The following is a 23,637-nucleotide window of genomic DNA, read 5'->3' on the forward strand; positions in this document are numbered from 1 at the left end:
AAATCACTTCAATGGAAGAGGTCCCAGATGGATGTGAGTGAAGCTAGGCGGAGCTAAGCGGAACGAAATTCATCTGGCGAGAGTCAGGTTATCGTTGGGCCCCTTGGAAATCAAAAATTAACCAGGAGGGTCGGTTTGGTGTCAAACAAGCTATTTCAAAAGAGTTTAAAGTTACTCAGTTGCACATTACCAAAAGAGTGAATAGAATGTGAAGAAAAAAATAGCAAGCAAACAATAATTTGTTTTTTCTAAGATAAGGTTTCTCTTTGTTCTTTTGTGTTGTATTACTGATTTGCAAATTATTGGCCTCAGACCAAATGAGGTTTCAGTAAACAAGTTCATATCTAGGATTACAAAACAGATATTTTCGGTCTTTGATTATAATTGGCTGAGCTGCTAATCCCATTCGTGAAGAACTCTGCAAACTTACAATCGCGATTCCATCAGTGATAGTCTACTGAACCTCACAAAACCGCGGGTCTCAAATCACACTAAGGCCTTTGTTTGTGGGCATACCACAACAAAAAAACTGTATGCTATTGATCCCAAACAGCAAAGACTCTCAAAATATTTTCACTTTCAGATTGCTCGGCTGTCAGAAAAGTACTCCATCACCAACGAGTTTACTGAAAAACAATGATTGCTTATATTAAGTTTCATCAATTGTGCTCTCAGTTTAGTACAGTAAATTCAGTAAATAAGACATTCGCCTTATGTAGCGAAGAATTCTTATCAGCTATTTAGAAAACGTAAGGTCATCAGAGACAAAGTGAATCTGATTCTCTGCACATTATAACATTGAATCTGCATTTCAAGTGTTTCCAGTCAGGATTTCTTATTTGAAATGTAAAAGTTGGATGGACACACAGCTGTATATGGGTAGAGTGAAGAAAATAGGAGACTTCTTCCTCAGAGCTACAATAACCAGAGAGAGACAGTTAGGATAACCAATAGGAGAGGAGTGTGACTCAAGTAAAACTGCTAAAGAATAATGTGGAAAATGACCAACATATCCACAACAATCAGATATGGGTGTAACTGTAACTGAAGTCAGGTGACACATTTCCAAAAGTGCTGTATTATAGTTAAAGGTTAGTTGGACTTAAGTGTGTAGGCCTACTGTAACTGCAGATGAACAGTTCATCATCAAATGAAGAAATGTCAGATACAAATGGCTCGTCTTTACTCTAACGGTTTTAGAAAAGTGAAAACCCCTGCAAGTCCATAGGTCATAAAGGCTCCAGAACAACTAAATGCGATTTTAGGGACTTTTGCTTTGTGTAATACCCAACAACACCCCTTAATTATACACCTTTAACACACATCCTTGACACCACTGATTAAAGTGAACTGAAAATGCACACAGATAAATTAAGTAATTTATTTATTTATCTATGTAGTTAGTTAGTTCGTTATCTATGTAGTTAATCTTTATGATGAATTTATCCTTTGTTAATGCAATGTGTGTGTGTGTCAGAGAGAGAGAGAGAGAGAGAGAGAGAGAGGTTAGAGACTTTCTGCGTTTGTCTCCTGTCTTTATGAGGCATCTTACACTGCAGAATTCAATATCATCATTTCTAAAAGAAAACATAGAATAGTCAAAAGATGCAATTTCATTAGTCTGCCTTGTGCCTTCCAAGGACAAGGGAAAATTCAAAGCTTCTTTCCACACATCTGTCGTCAGTGTGTGTCATGCAAGTGAAAGTTCAAATAAATGTGTCTTAAACTGACAGATCGCAGCCAGGTAGCCTATTTTTTATTTTAAGATTCATAATTGTTAAAAGTGTACTAATTGTTTGTTAAATTAATGGACTGCCTTTCATATGCTATCAACCACCAAGGCACCTAAAGAGCTATATTTTGAAGATTTTCAATTGAACTTGAACATCTTGATATCATCAACTGACAATACACGTCCAGACATCCCAAGTCTCCCGGAAGTTCCGAGTCTCCTCAAGATATTGATAGCTGCTCCCTGGACGCCTAGAAATTAGATAAAAATTTCCGAATCTAGAGTGAGCGATCAAGAGCCACGCATGCGACCACGCGGTGCATCTGGAGTGTAGCATTACCCACTACAGGAGAGAGAGACAGGGGTGAAAGCGGTGTGCCTGAGCGATCCAAGACAGAGAGCATCCCGATTGGCCTGTTTCGCTAAATCAACCAATCAGTTTTCGTGTAGGCGGCTTTTATCTCTTTTCTCCCGAACTTAATTAATCAGTTCAATGTAGGAACAGGAGCGCCATGGCAGAGTCAGTGCCTCAAAAAAAAAAATGAAAAAATGTAAGACCCATTTCAAAGTGTAGGCTATTGTCTCATAAGAGTAAAAAATGATAGGCCTATCTTGCATCGCAGAATTGTTTGTAACAGTGACTTTAGCATTGCCTCGCGTATGGTTAAATGATTGCAAAAAGACATGTTGAGGTGAGTTTAACTAGTGTCAATTCATGTGCATATTATTCAGGCCATTCTAGATGCTAGCTAGTTGCTGGCTACATGAAAAGACCAAACTACCAAAATCTACATATTTTATTTTCACAATTTCTATCTAGGCCTTCCTTATTTGGTGCACTGACTAAAGACATTATTGAACATATTAATCTGTATTTAAGTAGGCTAAAGTATTTTTTTATTTTTTTTTTTTTGGGGGCTTTGTGATACCCCTGAAATGACTTGTTGCAGGTTGAATGTCTGACAATGCATTCCTGCTTTGCACAATACCTGCATGGGAACAAAGCATTGCACATGTTAAAAGCTGGGGAACACTGCCATATTTAAAAAAAAATTGAAATAGATAATTAGTTAGTTGTGGGCCATCCTATATCATTGAAATGTATAGTCTGAATCCAACCATTCACCTCGCTAATCCAAGGGCGGCAGAGAATTGTTTTCAAAACTGCCTAGGCATGCACAGGCCAGCTAGCGCTAATACCATATCCAGATCCGGGTCGGCAAAACGGCAAATACATCCTTCTTTCAAAGGAATGACTTGGTGCATTGTGTTTTTACCCAACTTTCAAAGAAAAGCACAAGTCCAATCTCTTCCAAAGTTGACGCCAACACCGATTCAAACAACCACACTTATTTCGGGCCATAGCCACCTTCCTTGTTGTTCACCGCCGCAGGACTGTCGCCATCCTGTTAAACCCGCCTTTAAGACTCTCTAACAAAATAGAGCTGTGATTGGATGACGCCCACGGCGCCAGCCAATAGAAATCCCTATGGTTTGGCAATACTAGACGTACTGGCTGAGCAAATTAATTTGTCACCGCTAGGGTGCTGCCTAGATTTCAGGCTAATAGATAATAGCACAGTTCCTCTGATCAGAGGTGGAAAAGTCTGGCTTCAGATAAGAAAAGTCCTACCATTAACTTGAGTGACCCTCAATAATTAACTGATTTTACCCAGCAAAAGTTGTGCTAATCAGAAGCTGATTTAAGTGAATGGAAGGATCAGATACTTTTACTTTCTGATGTGTGTTTTGATCTTTACTCTCTGAAGCCAAACCTTCCACCTCTGCCTTCAGAGTAAGAACAAAGCATAGGAATGTCAAATAGCATAAAGACTCAGCCCATGTCTCACATTCACATGGTTTTGTTTGATTAGATTATATAAATCAACTCGATTGTCAATATCTTTGCACTCTTGAAATTGGTTCAGAGAATTGTATGGTAGGCACAGGCTTCACTTAGTCTCTTTTTGTTTCTGTTATTGCAAAGTGCAGACTTTTTTCTTTTCTGATCACTTGAAATTGTCTATGGAGGCCCTGCAACAGAAATGAATTAGCACTAAGCACTGCTTAGCACTGAAGTTTCTAACATTAACATGTTCTGTTTGCAAACCACTTCAGTATTACATATACTATGGAAAGAAAAAGACTATTCACAGGTGTTTAAAGGGAAACTGTTTCTCGAGGGGTCATAGAGAAGGCTATTGTCAGTATGGGAGAAAAAATCGCGTAACCTAGCCCAAGTTGCTGCAGCCAACAGCTAAAGTAGCCAGGCAGGTACAGTGCTGGGGGCATGATAAAAAAATGCTAGGGACTGGTCACGGTCAAAATGGACAAGGCCATAGTGTCAATTTGCCAACACTGAGAGACAACATGACTTCATCAACCCTTCAAAGTACTAAACTAAACAAATGTTCCTCAGTAACAGCACACGCACATCTACTGGAGGCCCATCTAACCCAAGCTGATGATGCCTCTTCACCAAGTTTGGTAATCTCCCTCTGGAAGAGGTGGTACCACTTCACAGGATGCCAGAGCTTTGTGCAATCATTCACATTATCAACATCATCAGCATATCTATTTCCGTAATCTTTTCTATGTAGTTCTGATAGAAACAGATAGCACAGAACTAGTCCTGACACAGCAGCACCAGCCAACCACACCTAGTGTCATAAAGCTGCTGTTCGTGCCACTGAAGACAATGAGGTTGAGGATGCTGTTGGCCAGGCACAAAGTGCAGTTAGGCTGCAGTTGCCTGCTGACTAACCGGCTTTTCCCCTTAACTCACTGACATCAGCATCACAGGCATTTTCCAAAGGCCCAGATGCCACAAACAAACGCGAGCCATCTGTGCCCAACAGCACGATCAGTAGCAAACGGCAACAAAAAACAAACTGGTGCAACCTGCACCATGAAACAGTGTTCCAGCCAATAACCAATGAGATGCACATTTAGGAGAGTTTCAATTGCACAGGAGGGAGAAGCAAGCTAGCTATCAAATGTTATGAACTATCACACCTGACCACTTCTTCAAATTACAATCATGAACAGATGGCGTGAAGTGTTTATATATATATTTACTTTCAAAGCAGGGGTGTCCAAACTTTTTGACTCAAGGGCCACATTGGGTTTTGAAAATTGGCCAGTGGGCCACACAACAAAAAAATAATGTGTATATATATAAAGTTTTGTATCATTTAAATGACAAATTAATTTATTAAGAAATACTGTTCATTGATGTTGATTAATTCATTTATAAATGGTGCACTGTCAAGGCTCTTGTTAGCTCCACTAGCCTATGGCTAGTACAGCCTATGGCTGTGCCCTCTCACAGTTTATAAATGGTCAGTAGTGGGAACTACTGTTGCCATCACTGATTTCTTTTAAAAAGTTCTTTATAAAAAAGGAGATATCAATTATCCACAATGACAAGCCAGCTGAACCTGCCACGCTGCTTCTCCCTCTCGCACACGCTGAAATGCTCCCATTAAATGGAGTAGCATAATGTAGTTAGATTGTTGCAATGGAGATACTATGTATCTCGATGTAACAAGCTGTTTTGACATTGACATTGAACGCCTCTAAGAAGAGTGTAAAGCAGTTTGTAGTAGCCTAAAAGTTGATCATAACGTCGTCTATCTCTGGAAAAAAATACCAAGAGGCCTATGATAACCTAATTAAATGCTCGGCAGGCTGGATTAAAGTGCATGGCGGGTCAAGAAAGTTGGCCTCAAGAGGTCGAAGCTTGGACACCCCTGTTTTAAAGCATAGTAGTATTTAGTAGTGTGTGTGTGTGTGTGTGTGTGTGTATGTGTGTGTGTGTGTGTGTGTGTGGTGTGTGTGTGTGTGTGTGTGTGTGTGTGTGTGTGTGTGTTAGTTGTTACAGAAACAATGTCATCCCATACAAGCCACAGAATTCCAGGAAAGAACTAAATCTGTTTAAACACAATTTTTACAACCTTGTGTGGGCCCATACTCACATTTGTTTTATGTTACTGAGAACTTCTAGACCACACTTAGTTTTCTATTTTAGACTAACTTTAAGAAAGGAAAAATCACAGCTCATAAGAGAAAGACTTTGTTGCTATGGTTGATGTCAATTCTCATGCTCAAGCTTGCTTGCAGTGACCACCATGACTGGCTGATAAGCGCAAGGTTTTTGCTGATGAATAGGGGCTTTCTAGTTTCCTACCCGAAATTAGAAAGGTGCTAGGTGCAGAAGTGCCGTTTGTCATGTTATGAGGTTATGTGCCATCAAAATGGTTTTGAAAAAGTTATGTTAAGGTAAAAAAAATGTAATGGGTGCCTTTAAAAAGTTGCATATAGTTAACGTTTCAATATTGTTTGGGTTTCGGTTGTTGCAAGTGTTTCAAGCTGCACAATTATTGCCTTATGTGTGTGTGTGTGTGTGAGAGAGAAAGAAAGACAGAGAGGGGGAGAGAGAGAGAGAGAGAGAAGTGAAGTCTAAGTCTAAGTTCTAATTCCAAGGAAAAGCTGCATCAAAAATGAGCTCCTGAAATCATCTCAAAATATGGACTAAAAAAGTTGGACACTTTGAAAAATAACCCTCAACAAACATCCAGAAAAGACTCTTAAGAAGAGGTGACAACAATAATAACCAACAATTGAAGAGGACATATCTTAAAAGGAGAGTATTATCATATTTTCAAATCAAAACATCTATATAGCCATCAAAGGCTAATCATCAACTGCCATTGTTGCCAACATTCCAAAGGAGAAACTGCCTAAAATAGCTAACTGAAGAAGCTAACAGAAAAGGATTCTGATGATGGAAAACACCCAACAGATAGCAAAAGAGCACAGCTCTTAGAGAAAGAGCAGGGAAATTGAATACCCAGCTAAATGCAAAAAGTGGAACAGCCAGGGAGAAACACAAGGTGAAGACACTACATGAAAAACTGAGGTCCTCTTCACTGACTCACGCCAGCAGAAAAGGAGGAAGAAAGAAGAACAACATCATTTTCTTCACCCCGGCCCATTTACATCTGGAAAGATACCCTATGCAACCATTATCCATATGTATTCAGTGAGGGCATTGGTTCAGGGAGGCAGATTAAAAGATCTGCAAAGATGAACATCTGGACAAGGATGACCCTCTGCTTACCATCACATACTACACAATAAAAGGAAAAGTGTTGATCCAAGGTAATGAAGCCAACCTGAGTCCTTTGAAGAGATGTTCCCAGTTATGAAAGCTGAGGTTAACACTAAGAAAGTGTATGTCGCCTCTGACAATGAAGAAAATGAGAGTCCAGCGGATAACCTGTCTATCTCTGCTCCTCCCCACACCTGCAAGCCTTACCAACCGGGCTAAAAGAGAGTATGGCCCTGCTGGAAATGGACTTCGCTGAATTCAAAGAGCAGACCCAGGCCAGGCTGTCTGACTTCCCAGACAACACCATGCAGCTGCTCAAAAATGGAACTCCAACAGCTCAAGAAAGACCACACAGAGTCCTGGCATCTGACTTCAGCATAAGTCTAGAGACACTCAAACAGGAGAACAGTGTGTCTGTGCTCAGTTGGCAAAAAGTGAAGGAGGATGCTGAGAAGAGAGAGAAGAATCTCACCAGGCAAATCCAACGCCTCTGACGGATCTCTTGTCAATGCCAAAATGACAAGCACAGAGACACAGACTCTCCCTTCCAGTATTTGCAGACCCCTGCCATGTCTCAGCCTCACCTTCTCTCCCCTCTGCACCCAGCCCAGCAACACTCTGGCACCTCCTGACCCGACTCCTGAAACATCTGCACAGTCACCTACCAACAGTCAGCTCTACCCATCCCAGCTTCCCTCCATGCGGTTCGAGGAGCAAGGCCCACAAGTGGTCCTGCTGACTGACTCAAATGGGAAATTCCTGGACACAAACAAGCTTTTTCCCCAGAAAGAGAGTGTTGTCTAAACGCTGCAACACCACAGCGCAGGCAATGAAGCTGCTGAGAAAGGAGACACTCAACAACCCTTAATGTCTGGTGATCCACACAGGAACAAACGACCTGCATAAACTCCAAAGGGACACTGCTGGAGCAATGAACAGGATGGCGGAGCAGGCCAGTAGGGAGTTCCCTGACACCGGATTGTGATCTTCCACCCTACTGCCTAGGACAGACACCCCACCTCATGTCATCCATGAAATTAACATGGAGATCAGAAGAGGATGTGCCAGCCTGCCCAATGTCCATGTGGCTCTCCATCCAACCCCTTGGCACCTGGGACCTCTATGATGGACTCCATCTACACAAGGAGAGGATAAAGATTTTTGCAAAATCTCTGAAGGACACGGCCCTGGGGCGTAGTCCTGCTACACCCTCCTCTGATAGGAGCCATATACACCATCCCAGGCATCCTCCTCCCCATCACCACCCTAGGATCATCCATCCTACCATAAGGAAAAACAATGGTTCAATCTGGACCCCAGACCCATTAATGGCCCACCACCCCATCAACGTGAGGCCAAAACCAGAGGAGGCCACCTTCCCATCCCCACCCCCTACCCACCCACAGCAGCAGAGATATGCAGCAGCACCTGCCCCTTGCCCCCCTCCCCACCCTCAGCAACAGAACTATGCTGCGGTAGCTGCCCCTTGCCCCCCTCCCCACCCTCAGCAACAGAACTATGCTGCGGTAGCTGCCCCTTGCCCCCCTCCCCACCCTCAGCAACAGAACTATGCCATGTAGCTGCCCTTGCCCCCTCCCACCCTCAGCAACAGAACTATGCTGCGGTAGCTGCCTCTTTGCCTCCCTCTTCACCCCAGCAGCTGAGCCATACTGTTGCTGCCGGCCTACTGCCATTACAGCTCCTGTTGCAACATCTGAGCTGGGAGATCAGGGAGATGCTGCACACCCTGTGCACCGACTTCTGTTAAGCTAAGAAACCTTTATATTTTAAGTAACATAACTAATAATATATTGTAAAAAAAATAAATAAAAAAAAAACCTAATATCTGTGTAGTAACACTGATGAATATTCCTAGTAGATGAGTAACATTTGTAACATTTTTATTTTTTATTTTATTTGTATTAACTTAACATATCATATACATATCTTCATTTATTTAAAAAAAAAAAAAAAAAAAAAAAAACTTTATTATTTATTACAAAACATAATATTCTTCTTTACTATTAGTTTAAAGCTTTATGAAATTCCTATTACTACTGTAAATGTAGATAGTTGTAGTTATTTTCATGTGTCAAACTATACAAGTCCATTTTGTTTGTGCAAGACCATCAGAAAAGACCTGAGAAAATAGCAAATGAAAACATCACAACCAAACAACGAGCCTTTAACACGATTCATTACAATGAAATTCTAAACAAGTATAAACATACAATTCGGAACAAAAACAAAACTACAGCCAAAAGCAACTTGAAGATATTGAGAAAGCCATTAATGAAAATCAATTCTGGGATATGTGGAACAATTTCAACACAAAAGAACGAGAAGCATTACCCATCCAAATGGCAACATCTGGAAAGCACACTTTGAAGATTTATATAAAAAACATACCAATTAATGACCTTAATTCAGATCAACATTTAATAAAAGAAAACTCCAATCATTAGAAGAAAAATTAAAACAACCAAAACCCCTTGACTTTCCAATTACTTGGGAAGAATTAACCACCAGACAAATGCTCTAATGGCCAAGGAAAGCTTGTGGTCCAGATAGCATTAAAATGAAATGCTTTTAAATGCAGCACCCCAGAGATGCAGGGGTGCAGTGTTGAAATTGTTCAACATCATATTACGGTCAGGACATTTTCCTGACATGTGGTGTAAAGGGCTGATTTCCCCATCCACAAAAAAGGGGACAAATCAAACCCTCTAATTATCGTGGCATATGTGTCAGCAGTTGCCTGGGAAAGCTGTTCTGCAGTATCTTAAACAAGAGAATAGCAGATTTTCTTGATACACATTCCATTCTAAGCAAAAATCAAATTGGCTTCCTTCCAAAACACCGTACCACAATCGATCATGTTTATATCCACACCTTAATTAATAAACATGTTCACCAAACAAAAATGGCAAGATATTTGCTTGTTTCATTGATTTTAAAAAGGCGTTTGATTCTATTTGGCATGAAGGGCTCTATTTTAGACTACTAAATTGTGGGATAGGGGGTAAAGTGTATGACCTAATTAAAACCATGTATTTAAATAACAGATGTGCTGTTAAAATTGAAAAAAAAATAACCCAATACTTCACCCAAGGGAGAGGTGTCCGTCAGGGCTGTAACTTAAGCCCAACGTTATTTAATATATATATAAACGAACTTGCTATCCAGTTAGAGCAATGTCCCGGTCCTGGCCTCTCCCTCCTAGATAGAGAGGTGAAGTCTCTATTTTTTGCTGATGACTTGGTTCTACTGTCTGCTACTGAAAAAGGTCTACAACTACAGTTAGACATAGTAGAAAAGTACTGTAAGACCTGGGCCCTAGAGATAAACCTAGACAAAACAAATGTAATGATTTTCCAAAAACGCCCCAAATGCCAAGAAAACAAACACCAATTTAAAATAAACAATTCTATCATCCCTCACACCATGAGTTATACCTACATAGGTATAACAATGACAGCATCAGGGAGTTTTAATATGGCAGTGAATGCACTAAAGGAAAAAGCTCGAAGAGCCCTAAATGCAATTAAAAGAAAATTTTATAATCTCCAAATTCCAATTAAAATCTGGCTTAAAATATTTGATAGTGTCATCCAGCCCATTGCTTGTATGGTAGTGAAGTATGGGGTCCACTCAGTCATCATAGCTATACTCACTGGGACAAACACACAATAGAATCCCTACATGCTGAGTTCTGCAGATACATTCTACAAGTACAGAGAAAAACACCAACAAATGCATGTAGAGCTGAATTAGGTAGATACCCACTAATCATTAACATCAACAAAAGAGCACTCAATTTTCTGAATCACCTTAAATCCAGCCCACAAGACACCCTTCATTCTAAAGCCCTCCAAACCCAAGAGCTGAACCCAGAAAAAAGTCCCCTACACCAGTTGTTGCAGAGACTAACTGCCTTACCACACACCCACTCTGATCAGTCTCACAACAACACTGTTTTCCAAAAACCAATCAGAGTAAACCAAATTATGAAACAATGTAAAGTAGCCTATTTGGAATATTGGAAAGAAGAAACTAAAAATTAAAGTAGATTACAATGCTATCTGTCCCTAAACCGAGAATATAAAATAGCAGCATATCTTAATACTGTCAGAGATAGAAAACAGAGACTGACCCTAACCAAATACAGGCTAAGTGACCACAAATTGGAAATCAAAAAAGGAAGACTCAGAAAATCATGGCAACCAAAAGAACACAGAATATGTGGTTACTGCATGACAGGTGAGGTCGAGACAGAGATGCACTTCCTCCTACAATGTACATCCTTCAATCAAACAAGAAACCTTTTCTTCAACAAATTTAACTCAGAAATTCATAATTTTAATGAACTTAATGACATATCAAAATTAAAGATATTATTAGGAGAAGGAGATAAAGCATATCTTGCTGCCCAATATGTATCAACATTTCACAATCTGAGGGACAATGAGTGACCTATATCACCAAATAAATACACACACAGACACACACACACAGACACATGCAGACAGGTGCGCACACACGCGCGCGTGCGCACACACACACACACACACACACACACACACACACACACACACACACACAACACACATACACAAACACACACACTGCATCATACACTACATTTTACTTTATTTTACCTATTTATTTTATTCCTATGAAAATCTACTGACATGTATGTGTTCAGATTTATTGCATAACTGCTTTGGCAATATAAGTGAGCTTGTCATGCCAATAAAGCATTCTTGAATTGAATTGAGAAGTGAAGTCCTTGCTGTCTTTAAGTATTTTTATTGGTATGCTGTTTTGAACATTGACATTAAATGTAATTAACATACTCTATATTTAGGGCCAATCTCAATTCTCTATTTTACCCCTTCCCCTTCCCCCTTCCCCTACGCTCATTATTTTCAGCTTGTCAGAGACAAGGATATGAAGAACATAATAGTTAAGTAAGTGCACTTTGTGTGCGAAACCGAAAGATCTCTCTATGCCTCGCGAAATAGCACAAGTAGTTTAATGAAACATCTAAAGTGGTGCCATGCTAATCTTTTTGATTCTTGTTAAAACACAAACTATGCTCTTAGTAGTGCATGTCAGCTTTGTGCTGTGAACTTGAATTAAAGAGAATAAAGGGATAGAAATGCAGAAAAAAGATTGTGTAGCCTGGCAGTGCCACCATCCCCACCACGCCAAGCATCACGACTTTTGCGTGTAGGGCACCAAAGGACAGAGGGGTCACCCAAATATAGCCAATGAAAAGTAGCTTTACTGCAAACGGCGTTTCACTCAATAACGTTTACAATGTCAAAATGCACTAACACCATGTTACATGCAAGTTTGATACTTTTTGGGTTCTCTCAATCTCCACCACGTAGTACTAGAAAGGAATTGGTGGGTCTTCAATAATTCGTTTTCCAAGCATTTCATGAAGCACATGATATGTCGAGTCGACTGAAACGCATTCCATTCAGATAGCTAGGTGGCTTCCAGGCTCATAATTCACTTTTAATTGCAAAAAGAAATGTGAAGCAACATGTCATTGCACACTTCCATTTCCAAAGCAATGAAGGCTGCTTATAACAACTTAACATTGTGCATATTATTGTTAATATTGTGCTATCAATGTAACTCAAATAAACAAGAGCTGGCAAAAGGGCATTATGAGAACGTAAAGATAAATGTTCTTAAAGTGACAGTGCACCATTTATAAGTAAAACAGCATTTCTTCAGAAATTAATGTTTAAAACACACAGTAATGGTCTTAAATTATAAGCCTTTTATTTTACTTTAGGTGTTTGAGTTATCATTTAAATGTCACTCACCAAAGCCACTCACTTAGGGCAATCAAATGGCCAGCTGGCCACCATCTTGACATTTCTTTATGTAACCTTGGATTTAGGCTCTCTGTTGATTTTAATGAGAAGGCCTAGGCCTTAAAGTTACAGTATTTCTATCACAATTTACCAGACTTTGACCTTTTGTCGGTTTTTAACAAAATTCTGACTATGATTGTTCCTTGTATTGCATCATGAGCACTGCTCCTATTGCATTCTACTGTTAGCCTCAGTCATTATGCTACTGTATACCACATCTCCCTCCATTGGAAGAGCAATGAGCTGCATTGAGCGTAATAAACTGCATTTAGAATGCCAAATCCATATTTCTAGATATTTTGGTGAAAGTAACTTAAAAGTAATGCAATAGTAGTGTAATGCCTTACAATTCAGAGACAGTAATATTATAATGTAACAAATTACTTTGAAATTACAGTAATAAGTAATACATAATACATTACGATTTTAAAGTAACTTGCCCAACACTGTTTGCTAACAATTCTGATAGCCTCTTCATTCTTTCATTCATCGTATACGTGAAAGATGTAAACCCCTTCTCAAAGAGTTGCCAAAGTTACACAAGCAAGCACGTACACAAAAGAGTGAAGAGTAAGTGAAGAAAGAAAAATAGCAAGCAATCAATAATTAGCTTTTTCTAAGATAAAGTTTCTCTGTTCTTTTGTGTTGTAAGACTGGCTGTCATTTTCTGATTAGCAAATTCTTGGCTTCAGACCAAGTGAGGTTTCAGTAAACAGGTTCATATCTAAGATCACAGATAGTTTCAGTCTTTGATTATAATTGGCTGAGCCGCAATCTGATTCGTAAGAACTCTGCAAACTTACAATCGCATTCCATCAGTGATAGTCTACTGAACCTCACAAAAACCGTGGTCTCAAATCACACTAAGGCCTTTGTTTGTGGCATACCACAACAAAAAAACTGTATGCTATTGATCCCAAACAGCAAAGACTCTCAAAATATTTTCACTTTCAGATTGCTCGGCTGTAAGAAAAGTACTCCATCACCAGCGAGTTTACTGAAAAACAATGATTGCTTATATTAAGTTTCATCAAAAATAATGTTGTGCGGTTGTATTTCACTTAAGTATAAAATGCACTCATTTAGGCTAGATTATCAATCTTGGTAGTTGATGTCATAGAAATTCAAATATATTTTGTGTATAAAGCATGACTACTGAACCCTGGAGGGGTTATTGCCAGATATATTTTGGTGTATATTCAATAATGTGCAATATGGACTCAGATGTTAAATCAATACAATGACAGATGATATGCATGCCTGCAGATGAATGTTCATACTGTTTTATGCAATGACTGTGTGTTCATTCATTTTTTTATCCAATGACTGGGTGTGTATGACTGTGTGTGTCTATGTATGCTGCTAATGATGTTATATGTTTCTATTTATTTTTTTAGGTAACACTAGCACTTAAATTAATTATTTATTTGTATGTATTTATATTTCTTTTTTAATGAAAACTGGACTGGACAGGAGAGCACTTTAAATTTCATTGTACCTGTGACAATGACAATAAAGATCTATTCTATTATATTATATTATATTCTAGTCTATTCTATTCAATGTTCACTTCATGCAACAAAGTAGGTGTGCAAATTATGTGAAAGGAAAATTACTTTAAAATAATTATCTCTGTTATTGTCATGATATCAGTCCAAACTCTCAAGGAGACGGACAAAACAAGCTGAATATAGTTTCAGTTTTACTGCCAGACAGGTGCACAAACAGAAGACGTATCAGGTGAGAGAGATAGAGATAGAGAGAGAAAGACAGAGGGAGGAAGAGAGAGGGGGGGCACTGAACATGAATACAGAGAGAATGAGTTACTGACAAAGGTGCATAAAAGGCGTGTAAAGGGGCAGGTAGAGGGAGTTACGTAACCAGCTCTGCTACATATAAATGCCAACTTTCTTGGCCACCTGTATCAGTCAACATCACCAACAGTCAAACATCAACAGGTGAGTCATTTACACCTACTGCATACTTGTGGTAAAACATGCATGACTTACAATGGACTGTTATCCTTTTTGGTCTTATAAAATACAAGTCACTATTTAGAGACCTACAACTAGATTATAGAGGCATTATATCCTGATTGCATTCATATCTGCTTGTTCAGAAACAGATTCTGCACAGTACTCTCTCACATACGTAAGGGATAATGTATTGTCTGCCGGTCATTATCGGAAAATAAGTACCGACAGGGCGAACAGGACCCCGGCGCAAAAGTGAAGGGGTCTTGCTTCGTCCTGAAGGGACTTATTTTCCGATAATGATTGGCGGACAATACATCATCCTGCTTATTACACGTTGATTGCCAATGAGTCAAGAGTCTTTACACAATGGGTCTTTTAAAATCATTTTGTTACCGTTTTGTGGCTTCCGCTGAGAAAACAAATAGTTTGCCAGTCGCCACACAAATAGAACTTGAAAGTGCAGGTGTTGCGTGGCAACATCACTTTCCATTGCGATACGCGAACCAACTACTGTACTTGCAGAATGATATGAAAGACATGAATCAGAAGCACACAACCCATTTTCCTTGACAGCAGTCAGTTACGCCCGGAAATTGTTTCTTGTGGTCTTTTGTCGTAATTTTGTAGGCAAATGTGAAACTTTTGCATCAGACATGTCTGCTGTGTCTTCCAAACGTAACAAGGAAATGAGTTTGATGATGTTATTCCTGGAGGGCCTGGTTATACATACAAACGGCCTTTTATACAAAAAGATCAGAATGTTGGGAAGGCCCATTCAAGTGAATGGAGTATTCTACAGCATTATGAAGAGCTGTGTAATAAATTTATGTATAATAGTGCTATGTGTTGATGGAGCCATGTATCTGTGAATCTGCTTCATTTGCCCTATTGCATCTAATGGTTAGTCATATCAGATGTCATACACTTGTAATTTTTGAAATAATTTTTGTAATAAATTAATAAATAAATCGAAATGAACCCATTGACTTCTGAGGACGCTAATCTGCATCTCTTTGTTTACTCTTCCTCTTTGTGTATTTAACAGAATCGTCTGATTGAAAATGGCGTTAAATGATCCTCATGTACAGGATGAGGAGGACAAGATTGGAGTCCAGCACATGTTGCTATATGAGACTAGACCTCAGCTGATCGGGAGGGGGTATGGGAAATGGCGCTGGTTGATTCTGGGCCGAGAGAAGAACATACAGAGATTAAATGAGACAGAGTGGCAGAGAGGAAGGGAAAATGGAAATGGCAATTTACCACACATCCTCATGACAAACGGACGTTCTTTTCAAAACAAGCTACGAAACCTAACTGATCGGATCAACACAGAACCAGAGTACGAGAGGTGTCACATGATGGTCTTCACAGAGACCTGGATGCCGGAGGGCCCTGAGGGTAATGAGCCTATAGGAGGTCTGAGTGTTTATATAAAACACGGTGTCAATGCGGTTATAATAGGTGAGCAGCAAACCAAAACTGTCAATTATTGGTCATCCGATATAAACCAGCAAACCACGCAAGAGATGAACCTCCACTCTACTACATTCTGGTGTACATTAAAGCAACAGTGGAAGGAGAAGAAAGAACAAGAATGATGATTGAAAGATGCTACCGCAGATGCCTCGTGTGGGCTAACGGAGGCCCTGTCTTCATCCTTGGTGACTTCAAATGGTATGACTTTTCAAGGTCTATCAATGTACAGAACGATCCTGAGGTGGAGTCGTATGTGACCTGCCCCACTGGAGGAGAAGACAATTGTTATGGCAACGTCCGTCAGGCCTACTCGTCCCTGTGCAGACCACCGCTGCTTTCTGCTAACAACATACCATCTTCCTACATGGTCATTTTGTTGACCCGAGAACCTCAAACCTGCACCCACTGGTAAGTGTTATTACAATTGTATTGTCATATTCAATCACTGACCTCACTCATGGTGAAGACACAGACTTTACTCTCTTTATAGAACTAGACGTACCACACAAAAATATATAACATTACTGTACCATTGCATGGTGTGGTCATCTGCTATGCATATAAAATATGTCTCCCAGGTGCCCCCCATGCCCTACACTTGTAATGGTTAAGGATAGTAGCCTACTGATTAGAGTGGTTTACTTTAACATGTGTTTTAATTTTTCAGTATAGGACAGAGGAGCAACTGACTCAATGATGGCCAATTTGACTTTCTCTGATTAACGGTCAATAGATAAAGAGAGAGAATGTGTGTGTGTGTGTGTGTGTGTGTGTGTGTGAGAGAGAGAGTCCCCTCTTTGTTCCCTCTTGTGAGTGTTTCTGACTCAAAGGCGTTAATGTTAGTATTGTCGTGTCTTCACTCTTAGTTATTGGCTGTCTCAAGTTATAATTAACTTTCGTGCTAGCAGAATGCTCAGTCCGATGTATTAAGAAATGTAACTACCGGTACTCAGTCTATTGAGACATACGCAATGACATGACAGAGACTTCAAAGATTACGTTGAGGTGTTTACAATTGAACTTGGCTCCAATGAGAGTAAGTATTTACCTTGTCAGGGCTGTATGGTGAGTATACAATCAACAATCAAACTGATTATGACTAAGGCATTGCTTTCTTTTAGGTTGGGACATAGAGGGCTCCACCTAACAAACTTGAACCCCTTCACACCTCGGTCCTCAATTGCTCCATAGCTAAAGATGGATAATTTTCTTGGCTACACAATCTTACCCGTTTGTTTTCATTTTTCCGTAGGGTTGAGGAAGTGGAGCAACTGCCTCAGATGGCCATTTTGACTTTGAATGATCAACCCCAGTGAACCCCTGGCGAAGCGACTCCACGTGAGTCTGAGGAACAGCCAGCAGGACTACAGATGACACGACCACTGACAGCTGTTTCATATAGCCTACATATATCTCCTATACACTCTGAACCATGATCTCTTTTCTGTGACTTAAAGATACTGTAATAGTAAATAATGAAAGAAAAGATTAATAATCAAAGAAAGGTGGAGGATTGTGTGACTGAGACATCTTTGTGTCTTTATTGTTTCTAACATTATTAATCATGCTTGAATGAATGATGATACTCATTAGTATTGATATTTACTATAATCATGCATTCTGTGTGTCTCTTACTATTTGCTAGTTTCATTTTGCATTTACATTTAATAGTATGACAAATTAAGTGTGTATGGTGCTATCTATAGGGCATACTTTATAAAATGTTTATAATCATCCATTTCTAACCGTATTGTTTACATAGATGGCTTATTATCTGGAAGTTCTGTGGTATTAGTGACTTACCTTCTGTATCTCTACACTGATGTACAATAAAAACAAATATTCAGAATCAATAAAAAGGAAAGTGGAATATCTGGTTTTCTTTTGTTTTTGTGCCATATGAGGATTATTTCCCCCAAGGATTACCACCAAAAATTGTATCTTGGGTTAAATATTTCTATCAATGTAAGGGCCGTCAACTTGTTACCAATGATGGTAAACATCTGGAAAGGTTCATATGTGTCAGAACTTTATGGGACAGTAACTGTAACCAATAAATAACTGAACTGATTCATCTAAACAGAATAAACTGTAAAAACTTGAATGCAGGAGATATGAAAACAAAACCAAACTTGGAATGAATGAGTGAGAGAAAAGGGAAGGAAAGACTGAGACACAGAGGGTGGAGAATAGAGAAGATGGCACCCCAGATCCCCACACCCAGGAGAGTGATAGCAGGAGAAGCAGGGCACCCCAGATCCCCACACCCAGGAGAGTGATAGCAGGAGAAGCAGGGCACCCCAGATCCCCACACCCAGGAGAGTGATAGCTTGGGAGAAGCAGGGCACCCCAGATCCCCACACCCAGGGAGGTGATAGCAGGAGAAGCAGGGGCACCCCAGATCCCCACACCCAGGAGGTGATAGCAGGGAGAAGCAGGGCACCCCAGATCCCCACCCAGGAGAGTGATAGCAGGGAGGCTTGGGGGCACCCCAGATCCCCACACCCAGGAGAGTGATAGCAGGAAAAGAAGAGAAGGGAGGAGCCCACACACTCTCAGCTGTTTTAAACCCTAAAGCCCATTCTTATGCAGAGAAGAGAAGAGAAGAGCCCACACACTCTCAGCTGTTTTATACCCTAAAGCCCATTCCTATGCATTTGCCACTGGTCATGTGTCCTGTGCTCCTTTGTTTGTTTTACCATGTGTTTAGTTTTGCCTAGTTCCCCATGTGCTTTGTGTTTACCTGCCTGTCACCTGTCTTTGTCTCCACCCCATCTCCTTATTTGGTCTGTGCTTCCTGTCTTGAAACCCTCCGTTTCTGTTTCCACACCTGTTCCCCGTTAATGTCTTGTTGGTCTCGTCCAGTCCTCTGTCTTTCTGCTAATTAGTCTGTTAGTTTAATTATGGTTTCCACCTGTCTCTTGTTTTACCTTGATCATTGTCCACCTGTGCCCTGTTACCCCTGTGTATGTAAACCCTGTCTCCTCTCAGTCTTTGTCGGTGATGCTGATGACAGAATACGGAAGGGAGCGGACTGAGGTGCGTTCTGGGTTGATGCGCCGACTTACGGCAATGGGAGGAAGTGACGTAGCAGAAACGAGTGCGAGTGAGATGGAGAATGAGGAAGCGGGAGAAACAAACCGTGGATGGGAGAAAGTTATCTCTAGGAATGAAAAAAAGAGAAGCAGAACTAATAGTGGTGGTAGTTTAAGTGCTAAATCTCTGAAGTTGGGTGAGGAAGATACTAGAGTAAGCGATAAGACAACAAGAAGAGATCAAGGTAAAATTTCAGTTTGATTCGCCATGTTCTTTGAACCCATTGAAGATATCAAAAGCGTTATGGCAGCTGTAGGAACTGTCAGTTAAGCCATTGAGATGGAAGTTTAATCATTACATGTGTTGATAATAGACAAAGAGACATTTTGATTAAAATGAGCATCTTGGAGGGGAAGAAGTCAAGTGTGCTGTATGGGAGAAGAAAAGAATAGTGCAAGGAGTGATCACAGGGGTCCCAACTGAGTTGGCGACTGATGAGGAGTGATCACAGGGGTCCCAACTGAGTTGGCTACTGATGAGGAGTGATCACAGGGGTCCCAACTGAGTTGGCTACTGATGAGGAGTGATCACAGGGGTCCCAACTGGAGTTGGCTACTGATGAGGAGTGATCACAGGGGATCACACACTGAGTTGGCTACTGATGAGGAGTGATCTGGGGTCCCTAAACGGAGTTGGCTAATGATGAACTACTGATGAGGAGTGATCACAGGGGTCCCAACTGGGTTGGCTACTGATGAGGAGGGATCACAGGGTCCCCAAGTTGTACTGATGAGTGATCACAGGGGTCCCTACCGGGTTGGAGGAGGGTGATCACAGGGGTCCCAACTGGAGTTGGCTACTGATGAGGAGGGATCACAGGGGTCCCAAACTGAGTTGGCTACCGATGAGGAGTGATCACAGGGGTCCCAGCGGAGTTGGCTACTGATGAGTGATCACAGGGTCCCAACTGGGTTGGCTAATGATGATCACAGGGGTACTGATGAGGAGTGATGAGGGGTCCCAAGGGTTGGCGGGTTGGCTACTGATGAGGAGTGATCACAGGGGTCCCAACGGAGTTGGCTACTGATGAGGAGTGATCACAGGGGTCCCAACTGAGTTGGCTAATGATGAGCTACTGATGAGGAGTGATCACAGGGGTCCCAACTGAGTTGGCTAATGATGAGCTACTGATGAGGAGGATCACAGGGTCCCAAACTGAGTTGGCTAATGATGAGCTACTGATGAGGAGGATCACAGGGTTCCAACTGGAGTTGGCTACCGATGAGCTACTGATGAGGGAGTGATCTGGGGGGTCCCTAAACTGAGTTGGCTAATGATGATTATATGAGAAATGTGATCGAGCTAAGGTAGGAAGAGTGAAGAGGTGACGATATAGCAAAAAACGGGATTAAAAAGGAGAGTTTATTCTAGGAGAGGAAACATTACCAACAAGAGTAAGGGTAGGTTACATGAGCTACAAAGTATGTGAGTACATCCCCCACCACTCAGGTGCTTTAAATGTCAAAAGTATGGGCACATAGCAGCGGTATGTGAGGGAAAGCAAGGTGTGGCAAGTGTGGAGGGAGGATCATGAGTATGGGTAAGCAAGGTGTTAAGGCTAAATGCTGTAATTGTGGAGGAGAAACACAGTGCCGCATTATAAAAAGGGTGTGAAAGCGACAAAGCCTTGGCAGAGGTACAGAGAGTTAAAGTAGAGGAAAGGTGACATATGCTGAAGCAATTAAACAAGTTAAAGGGGAAAAAGGGAAGCAGTGTTAACAGCAGGATCGGTGAAATACCTGGACCAAGTCAGCACTGGCACTCTCGGGGAAATAAGACAGATTGGGAAAGAGATAAAACCAAATATATCCGCAGTGGACAATCTTAAAGTTTATAGCCTTCATAGCAGAAGTTTATCAATTGCTCTGCTCAAACAGCCAGCAAGACTGAAGGATCAAAATCATAATAAAAGCAGCACACAGAAGTACATTGGTGTGGGGAGCTAACTATAGACAGCATCAATGATTTACTACTAGCAGGGGTTGGACAAGAGGAATCACAAACAGCATGACTCTGTCTATTCTTCAGTGGAATGCTGGAAGCTTAATAGCTAATGGTCAGGAACTAAAGCATTTTATTGAGGAATTAGGGGAAGACAAACCCAATATTATCTGCATACAAGAGACATGGTTAAAACCAACACTGGATTTCATTATATATGGATATACAGCAAAGAAAGACACAGACACACAGGGAGGTGGAGTGGCTATATTTATACAACAGGGGATAAATTATAGAAGTGTAAACTTGAATGTGCTGATAGATGTAGAGGTAGTCCTGGTTGATATATGGATAGGTAAAATAAGATTAAAATCATTAGCACATAATCCTTGTAAAAAATAATATTGAGAGAGATGCTAGATAGGATGTATGAGGGACGAAAATGGAAAGGTAATATTATGTGGAGATTTTAATGCTCATAACACTCTGTGGGGAGGGACAAAAGTGGATGAAAATGGGAGTACTATTGAGGAGTTTATGGATGATAATAAATTAATATGTTTAAATGATGGAAGATGCATTAGATTTGATGCATATCATGGAACAGAATCTGTGTTAGATCTTACGATAGTATCTGATCAGATAGCAGGTTAGTCAGTGGGAGGTAAAGGGAAGTTTTCTTGGCAGCGATCATTATGTTATCTGGTTAAGTGTTTGGGAATCAAAATATGTGTTTAGAAGATAACTGGTTTCCAAGATGGAAAATAAGAGGCAAACTGGGGGCTGTATAGTTATAAAAAGTTAGTGGTAAGCTGATGGAGATAATATCAGATAGGAGTTGTGACATTGATGAATTAAACTCAAAAATAACAAATATACTATGAGAGGCAGCGGAGGGAGGTTATTGGTAAATCTTCTGGCATGAGGAAAAGGAAAATGGTACATTGGTGGTCAGATGACTGCAAGGGAAACAGTTAAATCAAAGAAATAAAGCCTTCAGAGTTAAATCAAACCATTCATTTACCAATTTAATAGAATTTAAAAGCACAAGCAAAAGGTTAAACAAGTTGTAAAGAGAGGCTAAAAAGGAAATATTGGCGTGAATTTTGTGGTAAGATAGGGCAGAAGTTAAAGTGGGTGATGTTTGGAGCATGATTAAAAAAGATGGGAGGAGAATTAGAGAATTCTCTATACCTGTGCTTAAAAATAAGGAGGTAGAGGCAGTGACTAATCGGGGAGAAAGCTGAGATGCTTGCAAAAGGGTTTACCAAGGTTCATAGCTCAAAAACTTAACAGACGGAGACGATATCTTGGAGAGTTAAAGTAATGGAAAAAAAAAAGGATTATTAGGGGAGAAGGCAGATAGTGACAGCGTACTTGATAAGGAGTTTACTTTATTTGAGCTTAAGAGGGCATTAAATGGGGTCAAGAATACTTCACCAGGGAAAGATGGTGTATGCTACAAAATGATTAAGGAGATAGATGATGTGGCCAAGTCTGGGATTCTAAAACTTTATAACAAGATCTGAGAGCAAGGTAAATTACCTTTGTGTGTTGGAAACACACTGTAGTGATTCTATTGGGAAACCAGGAAAGGACAGAACTGAAGTTAAAGCTATAGACCAATTCGTTAGTTTTTTTCTGATTGCTTAAGCACATTTTTGTAACTATGGCTTTTTTGCAAAACTCTACACACAAATGGCAAAACCTCTCACCCAATCAGCAAAACATTGTAGTTCTCTTGCAAAAGCTAACACACCTTGCTTAACTCTTCACACCTTTGTAAAATGGTGTTTTCAGTATCTAACAGTAAACACAAGCCATCACAATAGTAAGCACACAATGTGCCAACAACACACTGATGGTATGAATAAAAAAACACATCTGGCTTTTGCTTTCTCTGTGCACAAGGTAGACTATGTCAGTTTGAGGTCATACTTTTGTCATAGTTCTGTAAACATACAGGGGATCCCAACTTCAAGTACTAGTGTTGTATTTACACACATCAAAAAAAACACAAGTGTGTTTTTCCAAGTCAAAACACAAAATAGCATTTCACTGAGACAAAACAAATCAGTCTACATCGGGTCGATCTCTCAAAATTCTGTCTACATCACATGCAATGTCCTAGTCCAAGGCACGGGAAAAAAATATATTCTGGAATGACGTATCCAGGCCTGACATGACAATATCCCCACATGTAGACTGTTTTTGTCTTTTTTTTCTTTTCTCACTCTTCCTGCTCACTCCATCGCACCCATTGTACATTACCTGTGGCTTATTTATAGTGCTTAGGCTGATTGCAAAGTGAACTAATTATCTAAAACAGTTTTCACATGAGAAAGTGTGCCAGAGAGTTGGCAAAATAGTGTAAATAATAGCCATTGTGCCTACAGTTGTGCAAAG

At 40.3% G+C, this 23,637-nt stretch overlaps 1 long non-coding RNA gene across 1 annotated transcript; it reads left to right on the forward strand.

Annotated features, from left to right (window-relative positions):
• The first annotated feature begins 14,657 nt into the window (after positions 1–14,657).
• Positions 14,658–18,064, forward strand: LOC125296638. Its single transcript, XR_007193819.1, has 3 exons — positions 14,658–14,697; positions 15,761–16,602; positions 17,447–18,064. It is a non-coding gene; the product is annotated as an uncharacterized LOC125296638 (long non-coding RNA).
• The last annotated feature ends 5,573 nt before the right edge of the window (positions 18,065–23,637 follow it).

Source organism: Alosa alosa, chromosome 6 (assembly GCF_017589495.1).
Source record: "Alosa alosa isolate M-15738 ecotype Scorff River chromosome 6, AALO_Geno_1.1, whole genome shotgun sequence".
Lineage (NCBI taxonomy): Eukaryota > Metazoa > Chordata > Actinopteri > Clupeiformes > Clupeidae > Alosa > Alosa alosa.